Source organism: Thalia democratica, chromosome 2 (assembly GCF_965202585.1).
Source record: "Thalia democratica chromosome 2, ktThaDemo2.hap1.1, whole genome shotgun sequence".
Classification (NCBI taxonomy): Eukaryota; Metazoa; Chordata; class Thaliacea; order Salpida; family Salpidae; genus Thalia; species Thalia democratica.
This window is the reverse complement of record NC_139166.1, coordinates 56,696,828-56,717,087: the sequence shown is the minus strand read 5'-3', so window position 1 is coordinate 56,717,087 and position 20,260 is coordinate 56,696,828. Positions and strand designations below refer to the sequence as shown.

Sequence of the window (20,260 nt, the reverse complement as noted above, 5' to 3'; positions counted from 1 at the left end):
AGTTAGAATAAGAAATAAAGTTATACAAGGTTGCCAATTTACCTAGAAACTTAATAATATATAACATTGATTTTTATGAACGATTTATGATCCCAAAAACATATATGTCAGGTTATAAAATGATGAGAGGGATTCCGATCGTCTATGATATATGTAATTGTTAAATAAGAAAATACATGAATGAAAATATGTAATTTACTTGAAAGTAGGAGTCATAAGCACTTGATTTTTGTCTCTATATTTTACATAAATAAAATAAAGTTTTTCGGTTTAAATTTTATCTCAGGGTCAAGTATTTAATAGCAAGCTAAAATTAGTAAAATAGCAATTTAAAAATTAAAAATTTTATGACAGCCCAAAATTTCAAAATCGCCCCCTTTTCGCCCCCTTACTAGTTATCGCCCACCCTTTCGCCCCCTTACTAATTATCGCACCCCGACTTACTAAAATCGCCCCCAGGGGGGCGATATCGCCCACTTTGGGAAACCCTGGTCTAGTTTGATGACCATTACACCACCATATAATATCATGCGTATATAATTGAAACTATTTAATGTTACGTGACAACGGTTGTATTATTTGTTTACCTTCCTTCCACTTATAATATGAGAAAATTTAACTAGTACAAACAATTTCTTTAATAAAGGATAGTTGTAAAACCCTCAATCAAGGTTATAAAATATATATTTAGTATTATTCAACATCAATTACAAGTACTAAGCATCAAGTAAAGTTACTAAACATCAAGCATAACTAATCATTATTATGCAAAACTATTTGACAGAGTAGAAAACTATTCAGCATCAAGCAATATTATGAAGTACCAAGAAAATCTATTCGACATCAACAAAACTGTTTGATATCATGGAAAATTATTCAGCATCAACCAGAACTTTAAAGCATCAATCAAAGTTATTAAGCATTAAGCAAAACTATTTAGCATTTGTCAAAGTTATAAAAAATTTAGCAAAATTATTAAGAATCAAGCAAAACTATTCATCATCTGACAAAAAGACTTTGTATCAAGCAAAGTTACTAAGCATCGAGCAAAATTAATAAGCATAAAACACAATTATTCGACATTAAGTAAGTTTGTTCAACAATATGCAAAAATATTTGACATCAAGAAAAAAGATTACAACTACCAAGCACCATAGTCAACTACGGCACAAATAATCAACATCAAGCATAACTGTTCAGGGAACCGTCACTTTTGCACAAGTGTCACTTTTGCACGAGAGTCACTTTTGCACAAAGTGTTATTTTCGCACTTGCAAGAGGTTAAAGTCAGTGTAAGGTTGGAATACGTTCAAAGTGACGACGAGCAAAAGTTAAAACTCATGCCTTGCAAAGGTCACCACTCGAGAATAAGTGACATCATTGGGCATCAAGCATAATTATTCGACATCAAGAAAACTGTTTGTTTTATTTGGAAAAAGAGGGGACACTCGGATTTGAACCAAGGACCTATCGATCTCCAGTCGATTGCTCTACCACTGAGCTATATCCCCATACGTCTAGTACGATGCAAAACAGAATATAAACAGCTTATCAGCGTTGCCTAAAACAAAATTGTTAACAAATGATTGAATTCGACTTATTTTCTTTGTAATTGAATAATCCTTTTACAATAGTTTTTAAATCTTTACGGCTAATTATAACTAATACTTTTTAAACCATTTTACCTTCACTAAAAAAAAATAATGTTTAACAAAAAAATGTAAACTTTATTTTTAGTTTCAGTTATTTAAACACTATTTTAAAATACTTTTTCATTTTTTTTTACAACAATAAATAAATAACAATTTAAAAGGTAGTAACTTTAATGTAGTTTATAATACTAAAACAAACATAATCACTTTTTTGTATACGTTTTAGATTTATTGATTTATTATTTATTTTTCTAATAACTTAAACAACTAAAGTATCGAACACTACTTTAGCACTATATCTTTTTTTCATTAATGCTTACTTACTAATTAGTTTAATTAAGTTTACTTTATGTTGTATATATTTAAAACTTTAATAGAACTTTTTTTAAACTTTTTTAATTGAAATGTGATTAAAGTCAACGTTTAATCCAGCTTTTTAATTTGTTAATTTATTTAATTTCATGTGTTTCAAATACAAAAAATTAAATTAAAGTGTTCATAGATTTGTGTAGTTTATAATCGAAATTTATTATACCGCTTAAAAACCAACTTCTAATTTTCTTTCAAAACAAAATGTTCCTACACCGGGAATCGAACCCGGGCCGCCTGGGTGAAAGCCAGGAATCCTAACCACTAGACCATGTAGGACTACGCTGACATCATTTATTATGCATTTATAAACGTATAAGTAAACGTTATGACGTAACAGTTAAAGCACGTTTATGTAACTTAAACTTCTGTAGGCTTTATTACTTGAAACGTTAGTGCTATATCAATATATTTCAAATTACTTGATGATGTTAAGTTTTAAAACATTTCTAAATATTTGTAAGTTCTCATAACAATCAAAATGTTTTTTTTAAACAGTAAGTTATTTATTTTATGTTGTTAATTTAACTTAGATTAGTTTTGTAAATTAATGAAACATCAACTTATAAAAAGTTAAATGACAAATTTTTTCGTTTAAAATTTTTAAAAATTAAATAAATATTTTATTCCTAACATTTTTGTATACATATATGTTTTAAAGTCTTACTAAAGCGCATTGCAGTTTATTTGTATAAGTACTTACACACTTTACTTTATACTTTTCAAGAAAAGAAATGTTAATTCCCTCTTACTTTAAATAAAATAATTACAAATTTTCTGCTTTTAAAGTGAGTCATTATTCGGAAAGATTATTATAAAGATATTTTCTTTTTTGATCTGTTCAAACAACATACAGAAAAAGTTGTACAATATTTAAGCTTTTTCTACTTTTAAAGTCGCTTAAACATTTTAAATTCTAACTCAACAACTTTTAATTTCTTTTTTCACTTTTCTTAAAACTTACAATTTATGATAAATTTATTTCAAACTTAGTAAAACTTAGCTTGATATAATAAACAAATGTAATTTACAACTATCTAAAACTTACTTGAATAACTTATGCTTCAACAAAGTACTTTTGTTATTTTTTGCCTATATTCTTGCCACACACACATTAGCGCCAGAGAGTATTATTGTTTTCTTGTTACTGTTATGTTTTTCAGTTGCTTCTTTAGTGAGTTAATTCGATTGCTTTTCTTTGAACAAACTTTGTTGGCAAAATTGTTACTTCTGCTATATATATTTAGCAGTACATAATAACTAATCACTCTGATACTTATACATACTAAGTGTTTAAGATAGTTGTTACTAAGGTGTTCTGGACTTTTGAAATAAGATATATGGTATTATTAAGTTTATAACTCCTTATATTTAGCATTTAGTTTTTATTTAAGTAGTAAAAGTATTCCCCTAACTCAGGCCTTGGGGATTATAGTGTTAAAGCACAATCATTTTAACATAAATCATAAAAAAGCACAAATACATAATGTTTAAAAAATATGTACGTTAAGAAACAAAACAAGTACGTTAAATAAATCACTATATAAATTAAAGTTACATTAAAATTAACCAATGATAAGTAAAGTTTAAATCGGTAAAAACCATGCCTCGACCCGGGATTGAACCAGGGACCTTCAGATCTTCAGTCTGACGCTCTCCCGACTGAGCTATCGAGGCTTGTGTCTAGTGATATTTTGTAGCGTTTATATATATCATACGAATTCAAATGCTGAATAACATCAATATTTTCAAAATTTAAATTCACCCATGAAAAGCATTTGCTTTACATAAACTAAATTATTTGCAGAAAACTTGTTTATTATCAAAGCATAAGTAGAGTAGGAACAAATTTTGTTCAACGTTACTAAACTATCTTAATATACTAGAAAATGTTTTAATAACTAAATCAGAACCTAATAATGTTTAAACTAAATAATGTATGACTTTACTTAATCGTGTCTGACTTTAAAAAGTCATTTTCACTTTACTAAAAATTTTTGACTTTAATAAATCAGGTTAAGTTTTATTAAATCATGTTTGACTTTATTAAATCAAACTTGACTTAACTAAATCACATTAAATTTAACTAAATTATTTTCACTTTACTAAAAATTTTTGACTTTAATAAATCAGGTTAAGTTTTATTAAATCATGTTAGACTTTACTCATGAAACGTTTAGCTTATTGGTGGACAACTTTTGTAGTCAACAATTTATATTTACTAAAAAATATTTTCTAGTTTCAACTCGTTAAAAAAATGTAATTGCGGGCTGCATAATTTAAAACAATAACATATAAGAAAAATAAAAACTCGAGCAAAACTGTAATTAAATGATTTAGTATTATTGTGATCTAGAAAATACTATTGTGAACTGAAACCCAAATTGAAAGTGTATTTCAAATGTTTAGTTTCAAAAAATTAAACTTTGTTTATTTTGCACAAGTAGTTTTCAAGTTACTTAGCGGGTCGAAAATTTGACTGAATCTTAACCGTACGTTACCCATCTGAAATCTCAACTGAAACCTGACTTTATATCAATCTCTCATATAACGAGTTTCAGACATTTAGAAGTTGATACTAAGTAACTTAATTAAGCCGCACAAAATACTTAAATTATTTTATAAATAGGCATATTCTAAAATTACTATACCAGAGATTAAAAAACTATATTAGAATGAAAAATTTATTTTACACATAATAACATAAATATTAAAACATAATTTCTGATCTAGTTTGAGGAAGTTTGACCGACTGGTTGATTATCTCACATGAAAAGCAGTTACATCAACAGCTACAGTTGATTCAGTAAAATAATTAATTTCAATGCTAAGATATATTATAAGCAAGTTAGTTATAAAGTTATAAATTTAATTTTAAACTTTTTAAACTACATGTTTTGTAGTGGAATACCATTAATTAGTATTTGACTTGGAATAATCTTTGGGAAACTAAACCTTAATTTTAACTTTTTTTTTTAATTTAAATTCAAAAAAAAATCAATTGTTTTACATTTAATTCTGTGAACAGAAAGTAATCAATTAAAAAAATATTTTAATTAGATTAAAATTTTGTTTTGTAACTGTAGCAGTCTTTTTGATGGCTTATTTAATACTGTTTAAATTTATTTTTTATTTAGTTATTAGCTTATAATAACTTACCAGAAGAAAATAGTTAAAAACCAAAAGCTAGTGTTGAACTATTAAAATAAACAACACATTCTAATTGAAAATATATTAAAAATTAAGATAAAACAAAAAACAGTTGTATTAATAGTTTAAAATTCCTTAATATATAGATTTTTTAACAATAATAAAAAGTTAGAAAATAAAATTGAGTTTAAGAATCTTTTAAATGAAAAATTTGAAGTAATTTCAAATAGAGACCTCAAATCTATACTCTTTTAAAACCAAAAAAAAAGTTTTGAAATAAAACGTTTAATAGTTATCAAGAGTTTTTTATTTATACAGATTTAACAAGTAATAAAAAATCAAGTCAAATTAATTTCTATCTAATAAATACTTTAATCACTATACTATAAAACTTTTAGTGAATGTAAAACGACAAATATAAACTACAAAACTAACCAGGTCAAAATGAAACTATTAACATATTTAAAACATACACCATTTAATAAAAACAGTAGACTTCCCCTTGAGTTCGCACTTTAAACTAGTGATGTACCGGACCCGGATCCGGACTTTTTTTTCAAATTAGAATCCGGCCGGAACCGGATCCGGACTTTTTTTTCAAATTCGAATCCGGCCGGAACCGGATCCGGACATTTTTTTCAAATTAGAGTCCGGCCGGAACCGGATCCGGACTTTTTTTTTCAAATTAGAATCCGGCCGGATCCGGATATCAGACAAAAATGGCAATATCCGGCCGGACCCGGATAGTGAGTCCGGTACATCACTAGAATAAACTAGCCTGAGTCAGAACGAGGTTTTTAAAAACTGAAAAAAAAGAACTTTAATCTAATAATAAGAAGAACAGCTAGCAAAGGTTGACAATTTGGTAGTAAAGTTGTGGACTGATTATGGTACACTTAACTTATTAGTACTACCCATCATAATTAAATCCTACCTTATTTATTTAATATCTAACAAATACTAAATTCTAACTGAGACTACTTTCTATAATCAGACACGACAGTTTTGAGTGATGAATCTTTTATATAAACCACAACAAGAAATACTAGCAGATACAAAATTACCAATTACTTTGGTAACACTTTAAAAACTGGAAGCTATTTAACTCGATATCAAAAGACTTAAAACAAAAATCTAAAAATTAAATAAAATTTTTAGTAAACAAGAAACTGTAAAATTAAACTATAAACCTGGCTTAAATATTTAAACAATTAAACACCTGTTGAAATATTCACTTTTAAAACAAAGCACTATTTGCAGTAAGTTTTCACAAAAATGTTCAAGATATTTTGTTGCTTCAAGCTACTAACCAAACTAACTAACTGCTTACATATAAACTGCCTGTCTTGTTCTGATGTTTTGTTGAATCAGTATTTAGTTTGAAACATTTCGTATTATGATTCTCATTGGCTCGTACATTCAACCGTTTTAACTCTAAATATTCTCTGAGCTCAACTTTAAACAATAAATAATGCAAGTATTCATTCCAAAGTTTTCAATTTTACAACATATGTAAAGAGTTGCATTTCATGAAATGTTTATTTTATAGTTTAAATGTAAACAAATGTAAATTAGTCACGTGTACAAAATGAGTCAATCACGGTAGGTGTTTAATTTTAACTGACGAAAATGACTATTATTAATTTACACAGGGTTTGTTTTTGAAAAAATACTTTTCAGTATGCTCTTTTTTACTAACTAGATCCGGGTCCGGCCGGATCTTTGTTAGGATCCGGCCGGAACCGGATCCGGACTTTTTTTTCAAATTAGAATCCGGCCGGAACCGGATCCGGACTTTTTTTTCAAATTAGAGTCCGGCCGGAACCGGATCCGGACTTTTTTTTCAAATTAGAATCCGGCCGGATCCGGATATCAGACAAAAATGGCAATATCCGGCCGGACCCGGACCCGGATAGTGAGTCCGGTACATCACTACTTTAAACAAAACTAAAAAGTGCAAACTAAAAAATTATTACTTTTTTTTACAAAATGAAAAGTTTAAATATGTCATATGCAATAACATTATGAATACACATGAAATAAACTAAAAAATAAAACAAACATTCATTGAAAAAACTAAATCTATATAAGCAATTAATATTATGTATTATTTGTTTTATCGATACTTAGTTAGTAATAGACTTTATTTAATTTAAATTAAAATAATATAAACTTGCACTTTTTTTTGGGTAAAAAGTGCGAACTTAAGAAGAAATCTACCGTAATTAATTTATGCATACCTGTTGTAGAATAAATAATCTAATAAACTTTTTATTATAAAAAGACTACTTAAATACATTACAAACCAGGTTAAAAAAGATGTGTTTTAAAAGATCAAATAAAATAAAAAAACTTTCATAAAATAATGTCTGCTACTGAAGTCTAATATAATGTAAAGGGTGAGGTTTATGACTGCCTGCAAGTTTTTCTAATCTAATTCTTAATTTTTAAAATAAAGCCTCCTTTACAAACATTTATATTAGATCTTTTGCTCAAGATGTTGATAACTGAACTGAAAGCTTTCTCAACAACATAGCTAAAAGGAAAAACTATAAACAACAATCTAAATTTTTTCAAATGATTTGATACTTTTGCTTTAGTTTTTGTTGAGTCCAAAAGCATTCATATCGTTCTTTGGAAAAATTTACTTTCAGTTCAACGTCAGTTTGTAAGTCTGAGAAGAATAATTGTAAGTCGTTTAGTCCAAAAAGATCTGCTTCGAAGAAGTCCATATTTTTATCTATATAATAGCTTTTTTGTGTCAAATCGAAACTTTACTACTTAATATGTTCACACTGTTAAAAACTTTAGATTTTTTAGGTTTATTTTTGCCTAAATTGTCAAAATCCAGGTTTTTCCGGGTTTCAAGGTAAATTGGCAACCCCGTAAAGATTTTTTCTTAGTCTGACTTTTCAAAAAAAAATTGGAAATATCTTGAAGTGATAGTTAATAATAGATCACATAGATTTTTACAAACCATTTATGATTTCAAATAACATATATGTCAGGTTATAAAATGGTGAGAGGGATTCCGATCGTCTCTGATCTGTGTAACTGTTTTAAGAAATATATGAATGAAAATATGTAATTTAATTAAAAGTAGGAGTCATAAGTACTTGATCTTTTTCTCTATATTTTACATAAACAAAATAAACTTTTTTGTTTAAGTTTTACCTTAAGGTCAAATATTTAAGCAAGTTAAAATTAGTAAAATAGCAAGCTAAAATTAGTAAAATAGCTAGACAAAAAGTAAAAATTTTATGACTGTCCAAAATTTTAAAATCGCCCCCTTTTCGCCCCCTTACTAGTTATTGCCCACCCTTTCGCTCCCTTACTAATTATCGCCCCCCGATTTGTTAAAATTGCCCCCAGGGGGGCGATATCGCCCACTTTGGGAAACCCTGATTTAGAACAACATTTTAGATATGTTTGAACAAATATATTTGTGTAAAAGGTGAACATTATGTACTTACTTACTGTAATAATTAACTTATTGTAAAAGAATTTTAACCATCATTAATATGTCACAAACTTACAATATTTTCAAATTCCCAAAATTCTGTAAAACATTTCAAACAAAATAAAGTATTTCTGACGATTATATGGAATAGAATTATTAGTATGAAACATATGTAAAAAATGTGGTTTATTGTATAATTGAAAAACTGTAACACAATATATACATAAAAGTTAGTGTAAACCTTTAAGCAGAACTTAGTTGACTGATTAATTAAAAAAAAATTGTTCCACTTCTAGGGAGTAAAAAAAAATCCTCTAACAATCGAACCTATAGTACAAATATACAAAACTAGTCTTTTACAAGTTTAATGAAAAATGATTAAAGTTTTTATGACAAAACACATACTTTATATAAAGTTATTTTTTAATTTAAGTACTTATAATATTATTTCGAAATAACTATTAAATTCTCAACAAAATTAAGTTTGAAATAGATAAGATAAAAAATTTATAAATACTTTTTTAAATATTTGCAAAATCTTTATAAAACCACTTATGTTTAACAACTTTAATTTTGTTAATAGTTATGCCTACTTGAATTGTTTCAATAGTTTTTAATGCACGATAGTCATTTTGTTTTTTTTAATACCTACCTTTAATAGTAAATTAAAAAATTATCTCTATGTAATAAATTGAAAAATGTTTTGAAAACTTTTAATTTATCAAATGCTTTGAAATATTAATTAAGAGCTGTTTAATAGACAAAGATATCTAAGTATATATAAGAATGTTTAAATACATACATATATACTTTAATAAAAATACATTACTAGTTACATTCCATACATAAAAAGTTTAAAAAAGGTTAAACATTTAATGTTAATTAATCAAAATATAGTTAAAAAATTTTTATTATTAGGTACAGATTAATTATTAACTATTATTTTCCTACATTTTTATGGTAGTTTTTATTAAGTTTGTTTTTTAAAATCTAAATTAAAAGTTATTGTTGTATATAAGTTTTAGAATTTTTCTACAACATATTTTTTCTTACAATTTTTAAATTTATATTTAAAAAACAAATACAGTAACCTCTCGCTTATTTACGCACATTGTGTCCACAGAAAAAACGCGTAAAGATACGAGATATCGTAAAGATACGAGAGGTACCAAATGTACTTACTATAATGGCTGTTTTTTGATATTGCTTCTAGTTAAAAGCAGACTGGAAACTTTCCCACTTTTAACAATTTGTTTACTTTGTTTATAAACATGAAAACAAAATTTAAAACTATACATATACTAAAAAACTGGATTTAACTTTATATAAAATAATAATACTTGTAGAAAATTTTTACTATTCTTAATATTAATATTTTATCTTTATCTATATGTGACTTATTTTATACTTAACATTTATACTTTGTTCTTCTAACTAGTGATATGCTTACTAAATTAAATAAAATTGAGAATTTTGTTAATTGTAAGCTCTATATTTATTAAGTATCACTGCTATTTTTTGCTAGGAAGTTTCATTAGATTTCTTTTTTAGATAATTATTCATATATAGGGCAAGAATGCTGTATTATTTATTTGTGTTTTAAACTCTTATTATTTCATTATACTTTCAGTATTTCTTTCAGAATTTTAATTTAATCTCTTATTGTTAACAAAGTTTATGATATACTGATGTATAACTAAATGTCTCTCAATTAGTCTTAAGATATAGATAGGTGAGTTAGCATTTAAAAACATATTTTAAATAAAAAATATATAATAAACCTAGTTTGTGCAATATTGAAAATAATAGAAAATTTTATTTTTTGAAATTTTTAGAATTCTAAAATGCGTAACTAAATGAGAGTGCGTAACGTCACGAGTGCGTAAAGATGTGAGAGGTTACTGTAATGCTTATTTATTTGTTGACAAATAAAATTGTGCAAAAACTTAGAATTAAGAATTATGATAGGTTACAATTACAACTTGAATCACATGTAAACAAGCTAATACAATTTTATATTATTCTCAGTGATTACAAGATTCTTAAAAAAAATTGTAAAGTTATACGTTAATTATTTTATTATATAGAAAAAACAATAATTGTTATTTAGTGTTAATTTAAAGTAAATAAAAACTATTTTACTACAGTAGATTATTACGAAAAAATAGGAAAACAACTGTATTTTATTTGTGAAAATAACTTTTTTTTTGAATTAATACAACACATACAATGTACAAAATTAAACAAACTTACTGATAAAATATTTTATTTCAAACACTTTTTAAATATTAAATATATAGATAATTCAAGTACTCAAACAAAGTAGTTGTAATTAAGTATAACTAAAGTACTTTAAAAAGATAACTACTTTTTAATTAAAAGTAATAAATGAAACTTAAATTTTGTTTATTGAGTTAAGTTTGTTCTTTACTTCCATTTTTTTTACATACACAAATGCAGCTAAATACTGCAAATTAATTTTATAAACGCAATATACTGGTTACTATAACAACCTTCGATAGCTCAGTTGGTACGCATTAAAATTTATTATAAAAATATATTTCCAAATTATTGTTTGTAAATTGGTATTTAAATTTTTTAAACTTTAAAGACTTCAATTGGTACGCATATATTAACTTAACAGAAGAAGCGCATAAAGCCATACTAGTGAGTTGATAAAATCAATCAAAAACGCTTCAATTTTAAAAGCATACTTTTGTTCAAGTAGCTCAGTTGGTAGAGCGGTGGACTGTAGCATGTTGTTAGAAATCCATAGGTAGCTGGTTCGACTCCGGCTCGAATGACATTTTTTAGTTTCATCAAACTTTATGTTATGGATGTTTACCGAGGACACGCTCAAAATCCACCCGCGTTCAAAATCCACCCAGTCAAATTCAAGAACCGCTTACCGATTGAGGGTAAGGGTTAGTTAGGTAAGGGCAACAGTGATAGTGAAAAAAAAAGAAAAAAAAGTAAAAAACATAAAAAATAAAATAGTAAATAAAGAAAAAAAAATCGGGTGGATTTTGAACTTAGGTGGATTTTGAAAGTATACGGTTTTTCGTGATTAATATAAATAATATATTATCTGACTTTTTAAGTTTTTAAAAACAACAAAATTAACTCTTGCTTAATATATCATTTTATAAAGTGGCTTTTTACTTAAAGACATTTTATAGTTTTAATAGCTTATTAACAATTGAATTTCTAGATAAAATTATAAAACATCAAATATTTAAACACAATAATAATTAATAGTTCAATTTATTTTATATTCAAAACAGTTTTTTTATTTTAACGAAAGAAGTTTTTAGTTATAAAACTTACATTACCGCAAAAAATTATTAATGAAGTATTTAAAGGCAGTATTTTTAAAATAATTAATTACTTGTTGTTTTAAAGAGTCTTCTTTTATTTTCAAAAAACAAAAATCTAGAACATTTTATTGAAACATTTGTTATATTTTCCGAATTTAAAGTATTCAGACATTAACAGTTTGTGACATAAAGTGTGACATAAATGTATATAAATTTAAACTAATAATCTTTTGAAGCGAAAAAAGTTTCAAGGGTTTAAAACGACTTTACTATTAGAAATAACCATATTGCACAAATTTTTTAAAGCCTTTAGTAATTGATGAAGCAATGTGAATATTTTTTTTTACCTTTGTTATTATTAGTTCTTATGAACGACAGCAACGTTAATGCTATATTTTAAGAACATTAAATATAAAACTGTATTGTTTCTTATCTCTTGTTTACAAATAACTAATAGAAATTTTGGAACTAAAACTTAAATTTAGCAGACAGCAGGCTAGATTATTAAAATTATAAGTTTAAATTTACGTATACAAATTTCGTTTACTAAAAAAGTTGTGTTTTTTTGTGTTAATATTTACACCTGGGTAATTTGACAACCTATCAAATTGATATTTGCAGATATTACTACTTTTTCAAATTGTTGTCAGGGTCCTGTTTTCACAGGAACTAAGAAAATTATTGCGTTCAGCAAACGAAGTTTGTATAAGAGTTTGTATAAGGGTATAATATATTGAGAAATATCATTGTGTATTGTCACGGGAACTGAATGCGTGGACTTACCACTATATATTTGGTAATGGTACAGGGTCGATAAATACGTATTATTTACGTATTCATTTTGTCTCTTTTGTTTGATTACACTGAAATAACACGTAATTTCTGATTATAAATATTTTATTGTGTAGACCACATTACAGTTAATAAAATATTCAATGAAAATATCTCGCAACTAAAAGTTAAATAACAAAAAAACTGCTAAAAACAACCAAAAAATGCTTGTGATGAATGTGTGAAAAAAAAAATTTTTACAATAGTTTGAAATTTAGCAATTGTCTTTTCTTTTTTTTTTTGATAATTATGATGTGTAAAATTATACAACACTTTTGTGAATACAAAACTGCTGATATATTCCTGAAACCTCACTCAAATAGTATTCTAAAAGTTGTATTTTTTAAAGGTAAAGTTTAAGAAAAAAATCAGTTTTTAAAATATATTACTATTTACTTAAAAAACCATCTTAAAATACTTTTGTATTTATCAAGATAATTCTAAAACGTCATTCAAATTAATCGAAACGAAAAACAATACTATTATGTTAACAGCAACTAGTTTTATATATGATATATTGTGTCATTTGAAGTATAATTTAAGCCTATAAATTTGTAGAGTATAAAATATAAATAATACTAAAGTTTCGAACTCGTTTAAGTGTTGGTTTTATATTTTCCGAAAAAGTTAGCTCTTAATCATTTGTTACTGAATATCAAACAGAGGTAAAAAAAAGAGCCGAAAGCCGCAACCTATTAACAATTTTTAACTTTGATTGAGTGAATTAAAGTTAAATGCATTGAAAATTTTTAAAACACTTATAAATTTAAACTTTGTTATTTAAAGTTGTTTAAAAACAGTTATTGAGCATGTATGGAAAATATTTTAAGCATCACGGTAGATTTCAGCACTACAATCATCACATCACAGTAGTGGTTTATTGAACAAAAACAAGAAATCGCTCAAAACTTTTTGGTTCAATGACCTGGATACGCAAAAAGATCTCTCGGTCATCGAGTTGCATACCAAACTTAATCAAAATTATATGAGCTATTCACAGTAGACTGCAAATATACAATTATCACATCAAATAGATCGCAACACTACAGGTATAACATCACAATAGATTGCAACGATACAACTATCACATTATTAGATAGCAAAATACAACTACCACATCACAGTAGATCGCTACATTTTAACTATCACATTACAGTATATTGCAACACTACAACTATCGCATCACAGTGTGTTGCAACACTCCAACTATTACATCACAGTAGATTGCAACAGTACAACTATTGCATAACAGTGTAATGCAACACTACAACTATCACATCACAGTGTATTGCAACACTACAACTATTGCATCACAGTGTATTGCAACGATACAACTATCACATCACAGTGTATTGCAACACTACAACTATCACATCACAGTGTGTTGCAACACTTCAACTATTACATCACAGTAGATTGCAACACTACAACTATTGCATAATAGTGTATTGCAACACTACAACTATCATATCACAGTATATTGCAACAATACAACTATCACATCACACTATATTGCAACACTACAACTATCTAATAACAGTGTATTGCAACACTACAACTATCACAACACTGTGTATTGCAACATTACAACTATCACATCACAGTATATTGCAACACTACAACTAGTGTTATAAATATGTTATCTTATGTAGAACCGTGTTGTCGTATAAAGTTTTGAAGAAAACAACAAATCTAAACCATCAAGTCATAGGTAAAAAGTTACTAGTTTCGGGATTAATTTAAAATTTTTGAGACTGATGTTGTTGACGAATTTCTTAAAAAACATTTCAGTATAACAAATTGTAGAAAAAAACAATGTTATGAAAGCAGTAAAGCTATTGAAACTAGAAAAAAAATTAATGAAGGTTAGACTACAAATATAGAATCATATTTCGTTCCGAAGAAATGAAATATTATTTATTATCCATTATTAACTATTGGTTAGAAAATTGGTAACTGTCGCTGGTTTAAGATTTTACATTGGAGAGGTAACTAAATGAATAAATTAACGAACTAGAACAAGTAATATTGTGCTGATTTTGTGAAGTAGAAGTGGGCAAAACCTTGTGGATCCGGCTCCATACAATAAATAGTATTTTATTAATATGTTTTAAACTTGATATATAGTACATATTAGTTCTTATTTAATGTTTATTTCATTGTAAATTACTTTAACGATAGTATCTACATTGTTATACACTAATGCAAAAATGATCAGACCGCTAAGACTTAAACTTTGCATACAAACTTATTTTGTATCAAAAAAAAAAAACGCTACTATAAAATATAATTAATCATAAGAAAACTTAAATAAACACTTATATATCTGCACAAACTATTGTTTGAGTAGTTACTACATTTTAATTATTTTAAGGGTGAGGGCCTTTTTAAATACAAACAACGAAACTTTTAATTAAGTCGTTTGTTATGTAAAACGCTTTAAGTAACCTTTTACATAAATAACATTTTATAAATGTAAGTAAAAAGCGAAAGTTTTTAAAATCTTTTTAAAGTTTCGGAATTTTTATGCGTAATGTTTAATTTTATAAAGTTCAAAACTAGTACTTTGAAATAAATACATCAAACAAAATTACATTGCTAATTTCATCAAAGTTTTTATTTTTATATATTCTATTCAAATTAAATCAATACAACTAGTGTTGTAATCTACTATGATACGATAGTTGTAATGTTGTAACTACTGTGATGTGATTGTTGTAAGTTTTCAATATACTGCGATGTGATAGTTGTAATTTTTCAATTTACTGTGATGTAATAGTTTTATTGTTGCGATCTACTACGATGTTATAAGAAAAAATTAAAAATTTAAAGTTATTCAATTAAGGTTTTGTGCAAATCAATTTAAATGTCTGTAAATTTTTTAAAGAGATTAAACTTTACGAATGGCTTTAAAATAATACTCGTACTTTTATAAACAAAAAAACTCTTTGATATAAAAAAAATCAATTTTTATGGGCACGCACTATATATTAGAATTTTTTTTTTCAAACCTTTCAATGCAATCTTGCAGTTAAATAAGTTTTGTATTGCAGCTTCACCAATCTCTTCGACTTGTGCGATCTTTACAGATCAGTGCTCATTTTTCCGGTTGCAATCTATAAAGCCTGCTTTTTGCATATTACTTTGACCTCACTGCCAATATTCAAGGTGTAAAACCGTTTTTGATCCTTCATGAAGATCTTCTTCAGGAGTTAGAATGCGACGCAGGAAGGCAAAATAACGATTTTTCTGTAGAGGAACATGACGATGGTAAAAAAATAGTTCGTCGTTATCTTTCTGTAGAACAACCAGCTAGTATATTTAAGTTTACTTTGAAAAAAAAAAAAACATTTCAAATGAGTTAAACATGAGCTAGTGTTTACTATCACCGTTAAAAAAAACAACATACGTGACGAGTTTAAAATGCACCGGTGCTTCTAATAGTTTTTTTTATATTGATTCAACTGTTGTTTAACACTCTTAATATAAAGTATTGCCTTAAAACCTGTATTAAAATAAACTAAAATTTTTAATGCTGAACTTTTTAACTCTTGAAAGACTTTGGTGGAACGAAACTAGATAAAATAAAAATCTAAAACTATATGAAATGTTTATAATCTGTTATACGTGGTAAATAGCTTGTATTAAGTGTAAAAATTTTGAAATATAACTTTATATGATTTTGCTTTACAGAAAGTAGTGGGAGATCCTAGCCACAGCCTGCTGCAGTAAACATGTTTTCATGTTGAATAGACATTTTTATTGTTTGATTTTTTTGTGTAGGTTTTGATTTAACAATTTTTCTTCTCATAAGTATTATATAATTTTAGTTTCGAGCAATTAGTTATTATTTTAGTTTAGACCTTTCAAAGTTTAATTTCTGCTGTTAAATTTATTTTTTGTAACAGTTTGAACACCTTTTAAGTATTTTTAAAGTTTTATGTTCTTTATTTATTTGTTAGTGTTCGCAATTGTTCTTTAACACAACATGTTCATTCATTGTCATGCCTAGTTTTATATAGAGTAGCCATAAGTATTATTTAATATTAGCATTTAGTGTAAGTTAAGTTTATTATCTGAAACTCTTTTTTTTCCATAAGTTAGAATTGGCGTCCTCGGTTAAAGAGTAACCAGTATTTAATGTTACATTTAATTATTACAAAAACATTGTTTTACCTAAATAAATTTTACTAGTATTTTACTATTATTTTGAAGGCTGTACTTATCACAATTTTATTTCATATTCCAACATCATTTTTGCCAGATTGTTATATACTGCATTTTATTTAGTAGTAGATTTAGAGAAATTTTACAACAAAGTGTGCATTTAATTTTCAAAATGCATTACTTACATTTAATATTTGCCCATTTAAAAGCCTTTGAGTTTGTAAAAATAACCAGAAAGAATAGGGGGTAGGATAACCAATAAGCAATAGGGGTCATATTGAACAAAATGTCATTGGGTAATCAAGTAATAAGTAAAAAGGGTATTAACAGAGTTTAAGTCCTTGTATGTTACAAAAAGTTGGTTACAATGCTTGAGTCAAAGTAAGCCACACAGAATATTGGCACAATTTGACTTTTTAAGTCACAAAAAATAAGTAATAACATTTTAGTCAAAGCAAACAAAAAAGTAACACAGACACAATATAAGTCCTTATGTTACAGAAAGTAAGTGACTAAGTTTTAGTCAAATAAGTTACAAAGGGTTTTGTCCCAGTTTTTGTCCACAAAGTCAAAATGGAACTGACAAAGTTATAGTCCAAAAAGTCAAAGTAGATCTGACAAAATTCGAGTTCACAAAGTCAAAATTGAACTGACAAAATTATAGTCTAAAAAGTCAAGGTAGAACTGAAAAAATTACTTCTCAAAGTCTAAGTAGAATTGACAAACTTTAGTACAAAAGTCAAAGTAAGACTGATAAAATAATAAGTATTAATATGACATAAAAAATGGTGACCAATTTTAAGTCAAAATGAGTCATAATAGATTTATGTAAGGCTCTAAAATCTTAATATAACAATACAAAAAGACAGTATTTATTAGTAAAAACCAGTAAAATACTGAAGTTTTTAGAAGTTTTTATCATAGGGGTTTATATAGGCATGACATTTGAATGATTTTTTTTGCACTATTGTTAAATACCTGCTTTCAATACTGCTGCAATCTTTATCGTAGACTGTGACACATGTTTAATATTATTTTAGAAGTTGAATTCAATTGTGGAAGCTAAGAAAACAAATTAATTGTTTTTTAATAATAAAAAGTGAAATATTTTTAGAACTAAATGACCATTTTTTAAAATTGTTTAGTTGTTTTATTTTTCGAGTTTTAATTAAGTCTTGTATGAAAAACATGAGTAGTTTTGAGACCATTTTAAATTTTTATATTTGTAACTTTTTTCTTGTTAATGAAGGAAGGGTATTGTTTATCTTCAATCAAAAAGGCAGAGGAGAAGTAGAGTGACGATTCTCTTTTAACAGTGGAAGAAGAGGAAGTGTAACAGGATATCAAGTTGCATTTGATTACTGTTTAGATTTCATGGAAAGTTTTGAGCTAAAATCATTGTTCATTTAAGCGGTTAAGAGAAAGCTCGCAAGGTCAAGTGTAATACTGATTCAAGTTGACAAAAGGAGAAAATAAAGCGCAGACAAATATTACTGATGTAATGTTTCAAAATGTTAAGAACGCTGCTATATAAACCAGCCACAGAAAGTAGTGGGAGATCCTAGCCACAGCCTGCTGCAGTAAACATGTCATTCATGTTAAATAGACACTTATATTGTTTTCTTCTGTTATTTATAGTATTTTTTAACAATGTAGTTTTTTTTATTAACTTTTATTTAAGTCTTAAGTAGTTGAATCTTATTTTGTTTTAACATTTTTAAAGTATATTCCATTTAGATTGATTCGTGTGTAAAGTTTTGACTACATTTAAAGTAGTTTCTAAATTATGATGTTGTTTATATATTTGTAAATGTTTGCAATTGTTCTTTATATAAAATATGTTCATTCATTGTCATGCCAATTAGTATATAGAGTAGTTCTAATTATTATTTAATATCAGCATTTAGTACAAGCTAAGTTTTTATTTAAGGTAACTTATCCATAGGTTACAGGACAATATAAGAAAAAAAAAGTTTTTTCTAACCTTTCAATGAGCACTTAAATAAGTTTTGTATTGCAGCTACACCAACCTCTTCAACCTGTGCGATCTCTACAGATCAGCAGTCATTTTTTCCGGTTGCAATCTATAAAACCCGTTCTTTGCATACTACTTAGATCTCACTGACAATACTCAAGGTGTAAAACTGTTTCGCATCCTTAATGAAGATCTTCTTCAGGAATTAGAATGCGACCTAGGAGGGCAATATAACGATTTTCTGTGGAGAAACATGATGATGGTTAAAAATAAAAGTTTTCCGTTGTCTTTGAGTTTACTTTGAAAAAACAAACATTTTGAATGAGTTAAACATGAGCTAGTGTTTACCAGGGGCGTAGCGTGGGGAGGGACACTGGCGCATGCGTGCCACCCAAAAAAAGAAAAATGTAAAAAAAAAGAATGTGATATCTTTATCGTTTATAGTTTATTTTTTCTGCTTAATTTGCCTTTTTTCAACTATGTTTATCTAGTATTAAAAAAGTTAAACGAAATTTTGAATACCAATTAGTGACAAGTTAGGAAAGTATATGTTATTACTCAACATACTGATTCGGTGCGTAATTGCAAATGCGCACCGATGTTGATGAAAAACTCCATAAGGAAAAATTTTATAAGTTCATTAACTTCATAAGAATTTAAACTAAAAAAGTACGCAATTAATATAGAGCACCGACGTAGTATAACCTTATGGCAGATTATTTTTCTACAAAAAATTTACAAAAATACGTCACGCTTAAAGAAAAATTAAACAATTTTACAATTTTTTTTTCATGCTACATTGTTAAGACTACTGCTAGTTTTCTGAACTTTATTTTTGTAAACATACAAGATAAGCGTGTCGGCCTATGAGAAATAAATTTCGTTTGTGATTTTTATTTTAAACAAATACAATCAAATGAATTAAATTTAAAAAGTATACTTTTAACTATTTTACAAAGTTGTAATAAACTGTAATAACAGTTATAAAGTTGGTCTATTTTAACTTCTGTGTAACTTTATTAAAATTATGTGCAATGAGGTGTTGTTATCACTGTTGTATTGTATATTAAAGAGATTAATATTTTTTTCGTAAATAAAACAGATACTTTCGTTTTATTGAATATATTAATTTTTAAAGATATAAAGTTTACGATAAGTTATCAAAACAATATTTATTTAATAAGTTTACATTTTTGCAAGTATAAGTAATTCTAATGAAATTTATACTTTTATTTAATTGTTTAATTTTGTAATATATAAATATTTTTTAAAACAGTTAAAGAACATATTTTGCTTAATAAAATTATTTTAATTATATTACTTATAAAAAGTTTTTTTA

At 26.5% G+C, this 20,260-nt stretch overlaps 3 non-coding genes across 3 annotated transcripts; all 3 read right to left on the bottom strand.

Moving 5' to 3' along the window:
* Window positions 1-1,439: 1,439 nt before the first annotated feature.
* On the bottom strand, window positions 1,440-1,511 carry Trnas-gga (transfer RNA serine (anticodon GGA)). Its single transcript has one exon. It is a non-coding gene; the product is annotated as a tRNA-Ser (tRNA).
* Window positions 1,512-2,228: 717 nt separating this feature from the next.
* Window positions 2,229-2,300, bottom strand: Trnae-uuc (transfer RNA glutamic acid (anticodon UUC)). Its single transcript has one exon. It is a non-coding gene; the product is annotated as a tRNA-Glu (tRNA).
* Window positions 2,301-3,625: 1,325 nt separating this feature from the next.
* Trnaf-gaa (transfer RNA phenylalanine (anticodon GAA)) lies at window positions 3,626-3,698 on the bottom strand. Its single transcript has one exon. It is a non-coding gene; the product is annotated as a tRNA-Phe (tRNA).
* Between the last annotated feature and the right edge of the window lie 16,562 nt (window positions 3,699-20,260).